The 15,470-nt window shown below is 41.9% G+C and overlaps 1 long non-coding RNA gene and 1 other non-coding gene across 2 annotated transcripts in view; both read left to right on the top strand.

Annotated features, from left to right (window-relative positions):
* The window catches only part of LOC103879545, a 132,633-nt gene that overhangs the window by 21,856 nt on the left and 95,307 nt on the right, over positions 1-15,470 (top strand). The window lies entirely within an intron of this gene.
* On the top strand, positions 745-847 carry LOC116271546. The gene has a single exon (XR_004180173.1). It is a non-coding gene; the product is annotated as a small nucleolar RNA U13 (small nucleolar RNA).

Here is a 15,470-nt window from a genome sequence, read left to right on the forward strand (position 1 = left end):
CTTTTTGAAAATGTCAATTCTCCCAACACTGTTTCATAACATCAAAACATGAATCAAATGCCAGATGTATTTTTAAGGCACTTGTTAAACTTATTCTAAAATGGTTTAAGGCATAATATTCCACTATGTAGTAGTCTACGAAGGGTTAAGTCAATTTTAAAAAAGAAGAGCACAGAGTGGGATCTTGCTGTATGAGCCACTAAGACAAGCTTCAAAGACACAGTAATAAAAACAGTATGGCACCAGACAAGAATAGACAAACAGGCCAATGAAATGGCATAAAAGGTCTCAGACAAGATCCCTTGTATATGGGAACTTAATATATGATAAAAGTAGCAGTATAGATCAATAAAGAAAGCATGATTCAGTAGACATTTCAATGGTGTAGTGGTAAACCAGTTCCCTAAAGGAAAAAGTACTTGATTTATTGCTAATTCTCATGGCATAAAAATTCCCAGCGTGGACTATTTCAAACTGCCAACAATTTAGCAACCAGCTTGCAAAATTCAATATTTAACAATTGGCTCTTGCCACCTGGCACAAGTTGCTCCAACACATCCCTGGGTGGCTTTCGTTATGGAGGAAAATAAAACCAGATTCTTACCCAACATCATTTAGGAAGAGGTACTGTAGATGGGCAAAAGACCTAAGAAATGGAGATATTAACTATAAAATAATCAAATAATGTAGAAGAATGCAGTATTGACTTCTGAAGGGGGATAGGAATTTTAAACATAACCTTAGATCCTTTTATGGATCATAAGCATTATGATAGATTTTTCACACTAAAGTGTGAGATGTGCCTCCTTCAAGCCTTTTTATAACATTGGCACATTACCCACTGAAGGTGAAAAAACCAAAACATAACATTACCTTAAAAGCAGAAAACCATAAGGCACAATGATTGTATTAAAATTAAAAATTCATGTCCAGTGAAGGACACCATGGACAAGCAGGTACGAAAAACATAAGAGAGGATATTTGCAATCAATACACTAAAAAAAAGAGTCTAATATCTCTGTTAGCTAGGAATCTATCAAAAATAAGTAAAAGACAACCCAACTGAAAAATATATAACAAGTAATTCATGGAAGAAAAGTCCAAAAGGCTGACAAACATACAAAAAGATATTCAAAAATTATTAGTGATTAGGAAACCATAAACTAAAATAACATTTCTTTGCACTTAAATGAGAAATGTCAATTGAAAAAGTGAGAAAATGAAAATATTGGCAAAAATGTAGGAATATAGGAATCTCATGTGTTGTTGGTGAAAATATGGACAGGGCAGCCACTTTGGAGATTAATCCGGAAGTACTTAGTCAATCTAAGTATATTTATACCCAATGACCCAGCAACTCCACCAGAAATATGTTTTCTAGAATATATACCACTTCTGGATATGTATTCTAGAAAAATTCTAACACACTCCTATAAAATAACATGCATTAAAACCTGTGATTTGCATAGGCATAAGAGGCAAAGTAGGTGTTCATTCCTGGATTAATAGTACAGCAACATGGCTATATATTAAAAACATAACTGAGTGAAAAAAGTAAAAAAATACCATGAGCACAATCCCTTCATGTAAATTAAAAGTGTGTGCACACAAAACAACATAGTTTTTATGAGAAGACATACAATCAGATACACATAAAGCACCATATAATTGCAGCATACGGAGGAGGGAGGAATGAAAGTGTGGAATAAGATCCTGTGCAGGCCAGTGATACCATGAGAACTCAAAGCTCTACACCTGAAGTCCCATCAGACAAAAGAACCATCATGCACATGATGGATTAAAATTGTTCTATGTGGTTCCGGGAGAACATAACTAGAGTAAGAGGCTAAATATCTAAGGGATCATAGATTTTTGCTTAATAAAAGGAAAAGAGGTTTCTTGATGAAGCAATGAGTTCCTCCATATTGGAGGCGTACATTAGTTGCTGAATGATCACTTAGTAGATGTTTTGGACCTAAATCTTGTGTACCTTCTCGGAGTCCCATAACTGCCTCCTGCTGTCCAAAAACACTTCTCGTTTCCTGGGGCCATTTCTGCCATGATCCCTGAGCAGATTGGTGTCTGAGTTGCACCCTGGGCTCCAAGGCCAAGCCCACGCATGTCAAACTGCCACTCCTCTTCCAGATACGAATGAATGTAATCTCACGTGCCTTGGACTTTCACTGAAGAACCAGTGTTGCTCCTGGGAAGTGTGAAGGAACTATCTTGCCTCATGGTGAACTTTGACTAGTAAGAACTGGGAGAAGGGAGATAGCTTAGCAGGCAAACTTGCTTGCTTTCTTTCATCTGTGAAATACCCCCAAAGAAGTCATTAATTTCAGCATCCTTTTGGAGAAATGCTCTGTGCTTTGTGGACACACCTGCCAAGCCACCGCTGAGTTTCTTCGTGGCTGTGGTGAAGCAGCAGCCAGCACACCCAACCGTGTGGCTCCTCTCATTCCCTTGTCTTGTTTTCTTGTACACACCTCTGGATTTTTACCTCCCAAGTTAAGGGTTAGTGCTTTAATCCTTGACTGTAGCTCTGCTTTCTAGAAGACCTTGCTAAGGAGCAAAAATGTTGTCTGGTGGACTCAGGCTGGATGTGGTGATCTCTGAGGTCATTTACACCTCCAGGGGTCTAAGATTCTACAACTGTGGCCTCATCTTCTGAACAGCAAGGTTTCCCACAGGGCTCCTAATGCAATAAGTCTTTTGCAAACCCGTGAATATAGGCTACCCATCTCCACTTTCCTTACCTCATATCAAATCATCAAGCTCTTCTTTATCCTTTAGATGTTAGGGACCAAGTGAAGCTTTCAATATTTGTGAAGAGCGATGACCAGTGTGTTATTACATGTAGGACTCCAAGATCCTGCAGCCCTCTGGAAGAATGATGAAATATTTAAGGATCAGTTTTTGATAATAATACTTAAATAAGAGTCAAGACAGTGGATGGCTCTGTATCCACTGATGACTAAAATGTGTTTTTGGATAAGCTATTGAGCTCTTTGTTTTTTCTGACTTTAAAACTAATCAACATAGTCCTTGCCTAAACATATCATAGAATCATAATGTAGGAGCTAGAAGGCTGCTACCTCTGACAGATGGGGCCAAGGAGAGGATTGTGTAACTTCCAGAAGGGACTAGAGAGATGCAAGGAGTGAGAAGACAGGAAGCTGGCAAATCTGAGCTCCAGGTTTTGATCTAGAAAAGAGGCTGAGTTTGCCTGCACACAGAGTGGGTGAGAAAATGTGTGTTAAAATACCTACAGGACACTTGACAGATGGCAGGTGTTCACCAAGGAATAGTTAAATTTGATTCTATGCATTTTTTTTTTACAATAAGGAGGAGAGATAACATGTATATGACCTTGTTCAGCGAGTGTTGGAATAAAGACGCAGCTGTACAGAGCCTTAAGGACTTATCAGGCCAAGATTCAGAGGATCTCAGCACAACCTTCTGGGGAAATCGCTGGGGAGAACCTCGATGATAAAGATGTTAGAAATTACTTGGAGGGATGCTTATGCCATGGTTCTGCTGATAAGAACAGAGAAGTGTGTCTGGACCTTTGATTGTTTAGCAAAGGAGCAAATGATGATTTGCTTTGAAGGAACTTGAGGGTTGAAAGCTGCTGGCTAGACTTCTTAACCACGCTATGAAATGGGACAATGGTCCTGATCTGATGAGGAACTTGAGAGTAAAACAGTTACTGGGGACAAGATGATTGCAACTTGAGTTTCAGATTCTTATATTTCAGACAACACTAGACAAAATGTAGAGAAACTAGAGAGATCACACAGGAGGCTGATTATTGGATTCTTCGAGAAAATGGTGGTTATGAATTCCCTACACAGGGCACAAGCCTTTTCTGCAGAAGGATGAGATTTCAAGGATTGGTTTTTGAAAAGAATATTTAAATGGCAATCAGGAGACTGGATAGTTTCAGATCCATTGCTGACTATCGTGTGTTTCTAAGTCACTGAATCTTTGTTTTTCCGTTTTTAAAACCAGACAACATAGTACTTGCCCAAACGTATCAGAGAATCATAACATAGGAAGGTAGAAGGGTGCCACCTCTGGCAGATGGGGCAGAGAAAAGAGAGAACAAATCTAAACAGATGCAATTGTTACAATAGAACCTCCAGGGTGTGGGATGTAGGTCAAGGAAGCTGGGCCTGTGTGTTTCACTATGAACCTTGTCTTCCAAAGACAGTGGTTCTGGGAAAAATGGCGACGCTGTCCAAGCGGCACTGTAGTCCTGACTTTGTGTTTAGTTGCTTTCCTTACAAGCTCACTCCTCAGGGATCAAGTGTTGCTGGGTTCTGGTTGCCTTTATATCCTTCCTTCCCTTTCCTATTCCCCTCCCACCCGCCACCCTTTTAAAAGCTGCTCTGGGAACAGGACGTATTTCCAAGCGATTTTGTATATACCCAACCTCTTCTAACATGTTAGATTGTTTTTGTTGGGCTCAGTTTGGGAAGCTTTTCAGAATAAAAGAGTCGTGTCTCCTGTGTAGTTCTGCTCTCCTAAGAGCAAAGAAGGGAGGCCCTTGCTCTCTAATGATGAGCAATTCCCGTTCCAGAGATTTCGTGCCCAGCAGGAGAGAAATAGGAACCCCCTGTTAGATAGCCTGGGCCTGAAGGGCCGAATGGGGCCTGTTCGCATTTGTGTCTCCAGTTACCTGCAGAATGTCTGGAGAAGACCTTCAGTAACATGAGGGGTGTGCACTTTACTACCCACATTTAGAGAAATACGCAGGAATTCTTTATAGGGCTGTGACTAATAATCTGCCAATCATGTAAGTGGGATTGCGTTTATTTAAAGCAAACGTTTTAAAAACACACAATACATAAGAGAAAAAGGCACAATCACCCTCCTAAATAATACAATGAGCAACATTTAATTACCTATATTAACATTGGCTATTTAAAATGAACGGTATTCACATGTTCATTTAACTTAAGACTGGTTCATTTAATTTATATGTATGAGTATATTTGATTGAAGGTAAGGGATACGTGGCTAGCTTTGAAGAGGGGAGCCAGGGAATGTTTTGATGCCTCATGTCCCAGGAGGGAGTAGAGCAGACGCCTCGGAAACAACGCGGACAAACATTCCCAGCCTAGTGGCCTCGGTACCATGTGGCCACAGTTCATCCCCTGCTCAGGACCCTGGGTTTGGGCCAGGAGGTGGCCCAGAGGGTGGTGAGACAGCCTGGGTGGGACCGAGCCTGAGGCCCTCACGACCAGAGGCTGAGGCCTGAGCCCAGGGTCCCAGTGGACTTTAGCAGACCCCACACCCAGGGCTCACTAACGCCAGCAAGGACGAGATCAGAGGTGAGGCTGGGCCCCATCTAAGGGTGTAGGGTTGTGGCCGACGGCTGCTGAGTCCCCTAGTAATGACCACAGCCACTGCTTCAGTGCTGCTGGCCATTCTGGGGACACATTTTTTTTTTTTTAAAGTATAACTAATTAGGATTCATTGCTCCCTCTCTCCCTTCAGTAATTATATTTTTTGTATTCCCTCCCACAAGATTCTGGAAGATCCTGAAGTGGATGCCATGAAAAAGCAAAAACACAAAAAAGATGGTCAGACAAAGGCTCCAGTGGGCAGACCTCAGGTCTTTGTCGTGCCCAGGGGGTGAGGGCCATCACAGAGAAGCAGCAGACAGTGGGCCCCAGCACAGGTGAACTCTGACTAATGACAGCAACGGCTCACGCTGGCTGGGGGCTTCTGTGTGCCGGGCACTACCGTGATGGTGCTATGCACAGTCACTCATTTAATACCCCCATCAAAACTTTGAAGTGAGCATTTTTTGTTGACCCTGTTTTATAGGTAAGGAAGCTTCGGTGGAGAGGGTAAGGGAACACACCCAGGGTTATGATTCTTACAAGAAAGGGTGAGCTGTGATTGGAACCCACAGCCGACTTGAGAGAGCTAGATTGCCGACACCACCCAGCACTCCTTCTTGTGCACGTGATAGTGGGGTATTATGCCATGTGCTTGCTCTGTGACCCAAAGCAAGTCACTTACTCCTCCTGTATCTTCACTTTCTCATCACTGAAAGAAGTGGGCAGGACATAAGAGAGTGTGTGGGCTGTGGAAAGGGCATGAGCTTGCTGCTGGGCACCTGCCATTCAATAGCTGGGTGGCCTAGAAATTGTCGATACCTCTCTGTGCCATATCTCAGTTAATCTGCACAGATCCTGGGGAAGGTGCTACTAGTATCTCTATTTTATTTATGAAAATAGCAAGGCTCAGAAATGGGAAGGGAGGTCCAGCAAGATGAGGTGCCTGTAGTTGTCTAAATTATTCCAAACCCCAACATTTAAATATGAAACTATTTGGCCTCTTCTAATATTCTTCTGTGATTCTTACATCTGTTAAACCTATTTTGAAGACTTGGTAGGAGGATTAAATGAGGCAATACTATTGAAAGAGCATTGAAACTAAAAATCACCATGCAAATAGGAGATCTAGCTGTGGCAGAGAAGGTGCATCAGTAGCTCTCCAGCAGCTGATGAATTCGCACGTGTTCCAGGGCCAGAACCACTCAGCTCTAGGTGGGAGAAGTAAAGGGAAGCAGATACTCTGCTCAAGTTACACTCCACATGTTGGGGACCTTCCAAAGGAAAAGAATGCAAAATTATGAATACAAAATTGTTAGGACTCTTCTTCAGGCTTTGAAAGGAGCTCATGGAAGTGAGGGATTGTGAAACTGAAGCTCCATCAGCTTCAAGATATCCATGTTTGTGGATTAAAATAATCAATGCTGTTAAAATGTCCACACTACCTAAGGCAATATACAGATTAAATGCCATCCCTATCAAAATTCCAACAGTATTTTCACTGAAATAGAAAAAACAATTGTAAAAATTTGTATGGAACCAGAAAAGACCCTTAGTTGCCAAAAAATAAAAAATGTTGAGAAAGTAAAACAAAGTTGGAGGCATCACACTTCCTGATTTCAAATTATATTGTAAAGCAACAATAAAGAAACCATATAGTACTGGTATAAAAATGGCACACAGACCAATGGAACAGAATAGAGAGCCCAAAAATAAACTCATGCATATACGGTTACCTAATTTTCAACAAGGTTACCAAGAAGACAAGATGGGGAAGGATAGTCTCTTCAACAAATGGTGTTGGGAAAAATGAATATCCACATGCAAAAGAATGAAAGCCCCTTATCTAACACCACACACAAAAATCAAAACATAAGACCATAAAACTCTTAGGAGAAAACACAGGGGAAAAGCCCCTTGCTATTTTCCTTGGCAAGGATTTTTTTTTTTTTTTTTAATCTCACCCAAAGCACAGGCAACAAAAGCAAAAATAGACAAGTGAAGTTGCATCAAACTAAAAAGCTTCTGCACAGCAAAGGAAATAATCAACAAAATGAAAAGGCAGCTAATGGATTAGGTGGAATTATTTGAAAACTATGTATCAGATGAGGGGTTAATATCTAAAAAATAAAAGCAGCTCAAACAACTCAGAAGCATAAACACAAATAATCCCGTTAATATATGGGAGAAGGACTGGAATGGGCATTTCTCTAAAGAAGACGTACGAATGGCCAGTGGCTATATGGAAAGGTGCTCAGCATCACTCATTATCGGGGAAATGCACATCAAAACCACAAGGACATCTTGCCTCACACCTGTTAGGATGGCTTTTACCAAAAAGACAATAGATGAGTATTGGCAAGCATGTGGAGGAAAGGGAACCCTTGTTCTCGTTTGGTGAGGAGGTAGATTTGTGCAGCCCTGTGGAAAACATATGGAAGTTCTACGAAAATGAAAAATACAACTACCATATGACCTAACCACTCCTCTTCTAGGTATATACTCAAAAGAGATGAAATTACAACCTTGTAAAGGAATCTGCACTCCCGTGTTCACTGCTGCATTACTCACAACAGCCAAGATATGAAAGCACAACCTATGGGTCCATCAAGAGATGAATGGATAAAGAAATTGTTATACATACACACACACAAATGGAATATTATTCAGCCTTAAAAAAGAAGGCTGACTCCATAGATGAACTTGGAGGACACTATGCTAAATGAACGAAGCCAGGCTCAGGAAGACAAATACTGCAGGACCTCTCTCACATGTGGAATCTAAAACAAAACAAAACAAAACACAACACCTCAAATACGTAGAAACATAGAGTACAACAGTGGTTACCAAGGGAAGGGGATGGGGAGATGGAAATCAAAGGATACAAACCTGCAGTTTTATAGGATAAATAGGTCTAGAAATCTAATGCACAGCACGGAGCATAGTTAATAACACTCTATTGCAGACTGGAAATTTGCTAAGAGAATAGACTTTAGGTATGTTTACTGCAAAAATAAAATGGTTAGTATGTGAGATGATGGATATGTCAGCTTGAATGTAGCAACCATTTTACTATGTATATGTATATCCAAACATCATATTGTATACCTTAAATATATATCTTAAAAAAATTCAATCTTCTAAAGAAAAAAAAAAAAAGCTGATTTCAGGGTTTGCAATGACTCATGCCAAGAGCCACACATGGAAAGGAAGAGGAGATGGTTTATCCCAGAGGTGGGGCTGCTGAAAGCGCCACGTAGGGAAAATAGGAGGCCCCAGGCTGAGAATGTTATGTATGATTCTAAGAGAATAAATTCGATTTTTGAAACCAAAATCACTTTAGGAAGTTTTATGCTCAGCCCAGCCTTGCTTCCATGGCTCAAAACTTCCGTTGTGGAGAAACTATAGACCCTAAAGTGGGTTCTGTCAAATGCTAAGCCATTCAATACTGTGAATGGCATTGAAATTTGTGGTATAAAATAAAATCATTTTGAGCTGAGCCTAGTGATAAAAGTAGGTGAACAATGTGGCTAATAACATTTTGGGGCAAAAAAAATGAAAGAAATAAGTATGAAGTACTAAACAGATTTTCTTTTATGGTTAATATACTCATTCTGATAATATTTTCCACAAAGGGACAGAGGTCAACTTTCAGAAGATATCCAGTAGCTCCTAAAATTGCTCTACGCATTTGGATGCCACTTCTCTGGTGTGCTTCCTTAAGAGGGAAGTAACAGTGTGACATTTAATGAGTTACAAAACTATCCTAATATTCCATTTCCTCGTAAAGATGTAGTGTTAATAATACTACCGACTCCTAAGGTTGCCATGAAGATTAAATGACAGAATGTATGTGAAGCACCAAGCACAGTGCCTGGGATCTATTAAGTGCTTAATAAATATTAGCTCATTAATATGTTGGTGTTCAGCACCTTCCATTTTCAATTCACTCTGCTGGGAGCATTTAAAAATTATCTTATTTAACATGCTCATAACCATCCCAAAATAGATTATAATCTATGTTTTGCAAATGAAAAACCCAAGTCTTGAAGATGTTGAAAATCTTCCCAGTATGAGGAGTTAAGTGGTGAGCAGGAATTCAGCCCTACAGAGGCTCCGTGTCCAATGCTCTTTCTGTTCTTTCTCGTGCATTGTTTTTGAGCTCTGTCCAGCGTAGATCCATGCGACTCTGTAGGTGCAGATGGATGAGGTGTTACTCTCTCACATGACAGAGGAGGGGTTTCCCTCACCTACCAAACTGGGGAACCTCAACTTGAACCTTATCTACTGCTTTCCAGTCAAGAGTTCTTTCTAAAGTGGTGTGCCCACTCTCTTGGAGCTGAGAATGTTATGTGTGATTCTGAGAGAATAAATCAGATTTTTGAAACCAGAATCACTTTAGGAAGTTTTTTGCTCAGCCCAGCCTTGCTTCCATCTCTCAGAACTTCCTTTGCAGAGAAACTGTAACCCTAAAGTAGGTTCTGTCAAATGCTAAGCCACGGCCAGTACGGCCAGACCAAGTCAACAAACAAAGTTCATTGCTGGATTTCCAACCTGAAAGTCACAATTTGCAATCCTCACTTATTTCCTGAGATGTAGTTCCAAAACATTCATGCAATAATAGGAGAGGCTGCATGGACATTTTATTTATTGGGAAATCTTTATGATGAGCAGCAAATCATTTGGCAAGATGTCTTATCATCAGGATCCAGTGTAAATCATTTCTGGAAAATGAATTTCTCTTCAGAAAAGAACTGCCAGTATCACATACATGCTCTGGCTGCAACTTTCCACTTCAGATTTCTATTCTTCTATATTTATTTAGAGTCTCTTCTGCTCAGAAGGCAATGATCTTTGTTTGATGATGAACGGTATGAAATTCTCCCCAAGAAGTAGTCTTCGATGGAGTCACTTCTGCTCTGTTAGGAGGCACTTCACCATGTCTCTATTACTGTACTTAGACAATGATACCCGGGTAACTCCTGGTAACAGGTTATTTGCAACCCACAGATTATGACATCTCTATCGCCCACAAACCATGGTATATGATTCTTCCATTACCATACAGGTGAAAAATTTAAAGTCACTGCTCATTTTTAAGTCCCTGTGTAATGATCCCTGTGCAGATGCTTCTAGTGTTTAGACTGTTGGACAAATGGTTTTCTACTCTATTTACTTTTGGAGACTGGAGTTCCATCTGGTGAAGATGGACCTCATGGCCACCCTTCACTTTCCAGTGGCTGATGTGCCTGTTGAATTAACAATGACCTAGCCCTATACGTATTCTTGTGATTCTTACAGGGACAAGTGTCAAGGTGCGTGTGTATACTATGGGACGGTGCCACTGGGCGTTTTCCATTAAACAATGGCCTCTATCTTACGTTGCTCTCATGATGCACTGTTACATTTCTCACTACATCTCTCTCCCTGCTTACCTGGAAGGTACACGACTTTGTTACCATTAGTTTCTATAGTTAAGAATTAAGACAAATGTGGACTTTGGTTTTTTTCTTTTAGTTGATTAATGTTTAAAACAACTGGGCTTAGATATTTGAGCTGAAAAAGGAAGTTGGTTTGGTTAGTCAGTGCTCAGGGTGAGTGCATTCATTAGTAAGCACATATTTACATAAGTTTCAGTGGAAACACATTTGTTTGTACAAATATGGAACAGAATAGGAATATGTTTACAGCATTCTCACTTGGCAACTCAGAAAAAGACGCATTCTGCAGACACACATACAAATTAATCATCTTCCTCCCCTCCCCCGGCGTTCAGCGTGGAAAGCCGGCCGCCCTGGTTCTTTATGGCTCATTTCTAAACATCAAATTCACCTCTTACGTGGAAACTTGGAGGTCTTCTGGTTGAACGGATCCAAATTAGACGTGTCTTCCCTGGGATCCCTGACAGATGAACTTCCTGAACAAGGTCAAAGATGGCATCCGTCCTTCTTAGAAGATGACCATTGCTTTTCTGAACAACTGTTAGAATGTTCTTTTCATGTTGATGCAAAGTCTGGGTCTTTAGAACCTCTTCCTGTCTGTTCTAATTCTATCCTCTGGCACCAAACAAAGCATTTCCCTGTTGCCCACAATCGTGCTTCAAACATTTGCAGGAAGCTCTGTCATCCATCGTTTGTTTTTTGCTTCTGGCGAGTACCTCATTCTTTAAGCAGTCATTTTAAGACGCGGTTTCTACTTCTGTCACCTCCCCAACCCTACTCTGGCAGCCCGGCCTTGACCTGGAACTTGGCCTGGCACAGAGGTGAGGACACCTCCTCACTTTGCAATATCCTTTTGGATTTCCTCTGACAGACTGTAAAAACAATTAAAGTCAGAAAGTAATTATTTTTGAATATAAATGTAATTACTAGGAAGTTATGAAAATGCATGTGATCTGCTGGATATGATCAGTCAGTAGGTTGGGGAGAGCTGTGTCTTTTGAAGTTTTATGGACTTTAGTCACTGCTCCTTCTTTTCTGCAGAGGTGAAGTCTATAACTCCAGCTGGCATTCCGCTAAGGCAGGGGTTCTCAGGGAGGAGTGGGAACAAGCCTGAAAAACCTCCATCTCCCCAGAGGGGCAGAGCAGAAGTTTGGAAAAGGCTTCCAGATGACTTTGAGATGCACATATCCCTTTTCTAGAATTGAGAACCACGGCCTCAAGGATCTCTCTGCGCTTTGGGGAAAAAGACCTAATTTGGTCCTCCTGGGTTCCTGAAAAGCAGTCCTCTTTACAGCCCCAGGTGGACCCACTTATGCTCATTCCTCCACTTTCTCAGAATCGTTAAGAAAAAAAAGAAGTGATCTATCCACTTTTACAGCTGCTTCTGGACTCTGATGTCCACACGCGAACCGTCTGTTAGGAATGCATGTCCCATATGGAGCCCAGCACCCCGGCTGTCTATGTTCCCACTCAGCAGGGACTGCTGTGTCCCCTCCTGGGATGCCCTGCCAATATGTCCTTTGATGTTTCCAGGGGACCCAAATGATGTCCAGACCCAAGTCCAGAAGGGATTACAGTCAGAGATCATTTTGAAGTTTAATGTCTTGGAACATTTTTTATTTCAAATTTGTTATTTTAAGTACACATTGTGATTTAATGACTCTTTTTGGGATTTCAGTTTGTGGTTGAGGTCTGAGAGTTGAAGAATGCATGTTTAATTTTTTTCATCCTATAACCAGTGTTTCATCTTAGACTAAATAGATGCACATTTTAGAAATCCCACAGAATCACTGAGAAAAACACTGATGTTTACACAAATGCTTGCATGTTTGAGTGAATTTAACTAAAGGAAACAATCAGATCTGGTTCCAAAGACTTTGTGGGATCCTACTAAATCCTTAATTTCTCCCTCAGCATTAAATTCTCCCTCATTTCTGTCTTCACGGGACTTTATGTGGGTGTATAGTGCTGGCTTTATTTGTGGGCACTAGGGTCTCCTCCGTTGACGCTGGTCTTTGTGGCTTCAGCTTGTAGCACAGGGAATATTTTCTCATTGGAGGGAGACTGAGCTCTGGCTGAGTTTTGACGAGCAGGTGGAATTTTCATCCTCGCTTTGGAAGTGGTGAAGAGAACTGGCTAGAGCTGGATGGATAAGGAGGCAGAGAGTATGACGACGGAACTTTGAGAATCCAAACCACACCGTTCCCCAGGAAGGAAGGGCAGGGGCAGAGCACCTGTTCAGTCTCCACCAAGCGTCTACTCAGGCAGGGCTACAGTTTCACTTGAAGAAATGAGTCTGAACACCAGAAAGGTAAAGAACATTGGCCACGCAGGACAGAATTGTCTAAATGCTTCTCTTTTGTTGGCTGTGCTCAGTTTCTGGAAAAAAAGCCCACATATTATTCATCTCTGGATCAACAGCATAGAGTATGCCAACCACTACATGTACAATAAAAGTACATTACATTTTAATGAATGAAAAAGTGAATGATTGAATGCTCAGGGCAGGTTAGAGGACACACAAGGGTAGTTCCCGCGGACTTCTCAGTCAAACCAGTGAAATATACATATATAACAACATGCACACGAATTCCCAGTCACATGCACGGAATTCCCAGAACCAATGATTTCTAGTCCCACTACTGGGCATGAATATACAAAAAAGTGGCAATATTCCCCACATGGATGTAGAACATATACAGAAAGTGAGACATTCCTGCTAAATAAATACATTTCAGCTGGAACCTTGATTTCCAAGGCAGAATACAGCCACACAGAGAGACTGTTTTTAAAAGAATTGGTGAATTGAACGTCTGGAGATTTTTCCAAGTTCAGTGAATTCTATGACAATTGGAGGACAAATGTATTTTTTGGCACAATACAACTGTGGGAATAGGTGGGGGAGAGGGTCAGTCCCAGGCCCAGCAGCTGGCAGGGGAGCGCGAGCCATTTTAATGATAACGGAGTGGAGAGCTGTCAGGGTTTCCAAGGGATTTTAATAGTCGTGCGGTCAGAGTTCCCTGAGTAAATAGCTTCCATTTCCACTCCTGCTGCCAGCTGGCCAAGTCGGGGACCACCTAAGTCGTATGCCCCCAAAGGAAATGGAAAAGCAGGTTCTCCAATCTGACAATTCTCCACCCCCAGCTACTGCTTCTCCGCTGCCTGAAATCCCACCAAGAGAAGGATGTGCCTTTACTCAAGGTTTGTTCCCAGTGAAAATTTAAATATTACTTAGAGGAATAATATTTCAAACCTCTGTCACTCCTTTCAAGCCTATTCTTACTTATGAATGGGCTTTAGAAACTGTTTTGAAAATAGATATCGAGTGAGAGAAGACAGGCTCCGGGGTGAAGGGACCCCGAGACTGTTTGTGGCCCTGGTCTCGCCCCCAGCCACGGCCCTTCCCATGCGCCTGTGCAGCGTCCCATCAACAGGTGAAGGGTGTTTTCCAGCTCCTTGAAGCTGAGCTTGGCATTGTGACTTGCCTGGGCCAGTGGGACAGGTGATACGCAAGCACAGCCCTGACAGGCACCTAGGGGACCAGGCCCGATGGCTCTCACCCCTTTGCAACTGTCACGAGCACACGCCTGCACCAGCCTGCCGGAGACCAAAACACACCCAGCCCAAGCCGAGGGGCAGAGGCTGTCCTAGGGCAGCCAACAGCTAGCCAAGCCCTGCAAAGGGAGTGAATCCACCCAGATGAGTTGAATCCTTCAGGCTCATGAGCTAAGCAAGTGTATATTTTTATGTACCACTGAGCTTCGGGGTTTGTCTTTGTACAACATTACTGTGGTAATAAATAGATGATATACTGGAGGAAAAAAGGGCCTAAGATGGATAAACCTGAATACCATCATGACAAAATATGCCTCCCTCACAATTACAAATCCATGATCCTGCCTTCACATTTGGGCTGTGGGAAAAATAGCAGAAGATGTGAACATGACAGCAATGCTGTAGTCGGCCTGTTCTTGACAGCCAGGGGAGACTGGTGTGTCCTCCCCCAAATACAGACATGTAGCTCTGTGTCTTTGTGTCTGCTGTTGAGGGGCCTGAGAGGGCCAGGAGGAGGGGATCAAGACTCATGTCATGGCCAGGGTATATCAGCGATTGTCGCATGGGTTGCCTTTATGATCTCAGCTGGTAGGCCTGGGAGTCAGGAGCCTTCTTCTCCATTCTACAGATGAGAAGACTGAGACCTACAGAGATGAAGTAACTTAACTGTGTAAATCAGGGGCTGGCAAACATCTTCTGTTGAGGGGCAGAGAGCAGGTATCTTAAGCCTGTGGTAGTCTCTGCCACAGCAACACAGCAACACAGCTCTGTCATTGTGGCATGAAAGGAACTGTAGACCACACCCCAATGAATGAGTCTCCCCTGGTAGACAGCATGTATGAACACTGATGTTCAATTTCATACACTTTTCACATATCACAAAGTAATATTCTTTTGATTTTTTTTCCCCATCATTTCAAAAAGTACCAACCATTCTTAGCTCACATGCTAAAGACAAAAATAGGCAGCAGGCCAAACCTTGCCAACCCCTGAGGTAGACATCAGGGCTTAGATTCAAACTTATAAAATTTTGCAACTGACTAGGAGGCCAAAAAAATCTTTGCAGAGTTTGGACGTTTCTTAGGTTCCATTGCCTTCGTTACTGCTGCCTAATACCCTTCTATAT

This window comes from Papio anubis, chromosome 19 (genome assembly GCF_008728515.1).
Source record: "Papio anubis isolate 15944 chromosome 19, Panubis1.0, whole genome shotgun sequence".
NCBI classification, from domain to species: Eukaryota; Metazoa; Chordata; class Mammalia; order Primates; family Cercopithecidae; genus Papio; species Papio anubis.